This window comes from Thamnophis sirtalis, unplaced genomic scaffold (assembly GCF_051295495.1).
Source record: "Thamnophis sirtalis isolate CommonGarterSnake01/CBP01778 unplaced genomic scaffold, rThaSir2_p1.2 scaffold_13, whole genome shotgun sequence".
NCBI lineage: Eukaryota > Metazoa > Chordata > Lepidosauria > Squamata > Natricidae > Thamnophis > Thamnophis sirtalis.
The window spans coordinates 3,369,562-3,373,252 of NW_028261393.1; positions in this window are offsets into that span (position 1 = coordinate 3,369,562).

Consider the following 3,691-nt stretch of genomic DNA (forward strand, 5'->3'; position numbering starts at 1 on the left):
GGCGCAGCACCGGGGAAGGGTTGCCATGGTAACTGAGATTTTGTTGTTGACATGAAGCACTAAGAAATCAATTACTGACAAACGATCGGGGGGCGTTTTCTCTCTCTCTCTCACCCCCTCCCCACCTCCAAAAGGAAGTGGCTGATGGGTTGGGCAGTCAGAGAACGAGATCAAGTCCATCAGAGAGTTGGGGGGAGATGGGGAGGGAGCTCAGGCCAAAAATAGAGAGGGGAAGCGCAACTGATTTTGATTGATTGGTTTTGGATCGATCGATGGGCTCGATCCCAGTTTAGCATCCCTGATCTTAATTGCAACATTTAGGAAAAGAGGGGGCCACATGGACAGGACCGATACATCGCCATCCATGCGCCCTTCCAGTGTTGGGGCATCCACAACTTCTGGAGGCAACTTCTGTTCCACTGATTCATTGTTCTCACTGTCAGGAAATTTTCTCCTCCGTTCTAAGTTGCTTCTCTCCTTGATTAGTTTCCACCCATTGCTTCTTGTTCTGCCCTCAGGTGCCTTGGAGAATAGCTTGACTCCCTCTTCTTTGGGGCAGCCCCTGAGAGATTGAAACCCTGCTGTCGTCTCACCCCTAGTCCTTCCGTTCCTTAAAAACGAGACAGAACCAATTCCAGCAACCGTTCCTTAACATGCTTTTTAAAAATAAACACCTTCGGAAAAACAAGTCCGTCTACTCTAACTGAGCAACATTATCCCCGAGGGGGCCTGGCATCAGCCTGTCAAAACATCCCTTGGTACCACTGCTCCGGAGCCTGAAACTCCCCGAGATACAAACAGCCAGATGACGGAGTGACTTGGCAACCCTTTCGCCTGCCTCTAGCAGCTGGCTGGCTGGTGGGGAAGAAGGGTTAGTCAGATCACGATACCCATTATCCTCAGCCAGCCTGGCCGACAGGATCACGCTTGATTAGATGGTTTGTAAGCCCTGGCCGACAAGCCAACAAAACCTCCTATGATGGAGAACCTTGCGTGCCCAAGAGGTTGCGTGGAAGTGTCGCATGCATGCTCTCATCAGGGCTGCACCCTGGAAAAGCCGAACTTCCAGATTCTAGCATGCATGCGCGCCCAAGGATAAGCTGGCCAGCACACACGCACATGCTGCTTTTCGGCACCGCTGCGCGCACGAAGGACAGCTGATCGTCGTGGGCGCAGACGGGCCACCAACCTGGGAGAGAGACAGGCAAGGCCTCGCGTGCCGGGCAACATGACATCATGTGCCACTTCAGTCACACGGGCCATAGGTTCACCATCACCTGATCAACCTCGGCTACTTGAAGACGGGTAGACTTCAACTCCCAGAATTCAGAATGCTGGCTGGGGAATTCTGGGAGTTGAAGTTCCACCCATCTTTGAGCTTGAAAGGCACGGAGCTACCGTAGAGGGGTGTCCCCAATCTCCCACCATTCCCTTCCGACGGCATGTCGAAGGAACCATTCTGGAAGACAAGCTGGACTCCAGATAATTTTAACAGACCTGTCCCTATAGTGGTGGGATTCAATTTTTTTTAAATACTGGTTCAGTGGGTGTGGTTTGGTGGGCGTGGCATGGCTTGGTGGGCGTGATAGGGGAAGGATACTGTGAAATCCCCATTCCCTCCCAATCAGATGGTACTCGGGAGTCAGAGAATAGATGGGGGTGGGGCGGTGGTGAAATTCAGGTTTTTTACTACCGGTTCTGTGGGCGTGATTTGGTGGGCGTGGCAGGGGAAGGATACTGCAAAATCTCCATTCCCACCCCACTCCTGGGGCCAGCCAGAGGTGGTATTTACCGGTTCTCCAGAACTGGTCAGACCTGCTGAATTTCACCCCTGGGCGGGGCCAGCCAGAAGTGGTATTTACCGGTTCTCCAAGCTACTCAAAATTTCCGTTACTGGTTCTCCAGAACTGGTCAGAACCTGCTGAATTTCACCCCTGGGCGAGGCCAGCCAGAAGTGGTATTTACCGGTTCTCCAAGCTACTCAAAATTTCCGCTACCGGTTCTCCAGAACTGATCAGAACCTGCTGAATTTCACCCCTGGGCGGAGCCAGCCAGAAGTGGTATTTACCGGTTCTCCAAGCTACTCAAAATTTCCGCTACCGGTTCTCCAGAACTGATCAGAACCTGCTGAATTTCACCCCTGGGCGGGGCCAGCCAAAAGTGTATTACCGGTTCTCCAAGCTACTCAAAATTTCCGTTACTGGTTCTCCAGAACTGGTCAAAACCAGCTGAATTTCACCCCTGGGCAGGGCCAGCCAGAAGTGGTATTTACCGGTTCTCCAAGCTACTCAAAATTTCCGCTACCGGTTCTCCAGAACTGATCAGAACCTGCTGAATTTCACCCCTGGGCGGGGCCAGCCAGAGATGGTATTTACCAGTTCTCCAAGCTACTCAAAATTTCCGCTACCGGTTCTCCAGAACTGATCAGAACCTGCTGAATTTCACCCCTGGGCGAGGCCAGCCAGAAGTGGTATTTACCAGTTCTCCAAGCTACTCAAAATTTCCGCTACCGGTTCTCCAGAACTGATCAGACCTGCTTAATTTCACCCCTGGGCGGGGCCAGCCAAAAGTGGTATTTACCGGTTCTCCAAGCTACTCAAAATTTCCGTTACTGGTTCTCCAGAACTGGTCAAAACCAGCTGAATTTCACCCCTGGGCAGGGCCAGCCAGAAGTGGTATTTACCGGTTCTCCAAGCTACTCAAAATTTCCGCTACCGGTTCTCCAGAACTGATCAGAACCTGCTGAATTTCACCCCTGGGCGGGGCCAGCCAGAGATGGTATTTACCAGTTCTCCAAGCTACTCAAAATTTCCGCTACCGGTTCTCCAGAACTGATCAGAACCTGCTGAATTTCACCCCTGGGCGGGGCCAGCCAGAGATGGTATTTACCAGTTCTCCAAGCTACTCAAAATTTCCGCTACCCGGTTCTCCAGAACTGATCAGAACCTGCTGAATTTCACCCCTGGGCGGGGCCAGCCAGAGGTGGTATTTACCGGTTCTCCAAGCTACTCAAAATTTCCGCTACCGGTTCTCCAGAACTGGTCAGAACCTGCTGAATCCCACCTCTGATTCAGCTGCTCCATTAAATTATCTGGATTCAACCTCGCCTTCGAGGAAGTTCCTCTCTCGAGTAGGCTTCTTCCATATTCCTTTGGCTTCCTCTGTAGGAAATGGAGTGTCAGTAACTGGGGGCGGAGTTAAAAGAGGGATTAGCCTAGAATCTCCACGTAGTCACAAGCAAACGAAGCCCAACCCCTCTTGAATGCCACCGTTATGTAACTTCAAGCAAGGGCCAATGCTAGCTGAGAAGGTTCCTCCGCAGACTCTTTTTAGCATCAGACCTTCACGGGTGGATGTGGCCTTCCACGCCTGACCCTTCCAAGGTATTTAGCTCAAGGTCCCAGCTACGGATTTCCTCATTGCCATTGCTATTTTGCTTCATTTCCCCACCCCTCCAAGATCATTTGGATTTAACTTTATTTGTATGCCGCCCTTTTCCCTGAGGGGACTCAGGGCGGCTCACAATTCAGGGGGAGGGAAGGACAAAACAAGTTATACACATGAAGACAATACATCGTTAAAAACCACAACAGTCATACTATTCGGGTGGGGTTGAAGTCTTTAGCCCCAGGCCTGTCGGGACAGCCAGGTTTTAAAGGCTACGCGGAAGGTCTGAAGGGTGGTGAGGGTA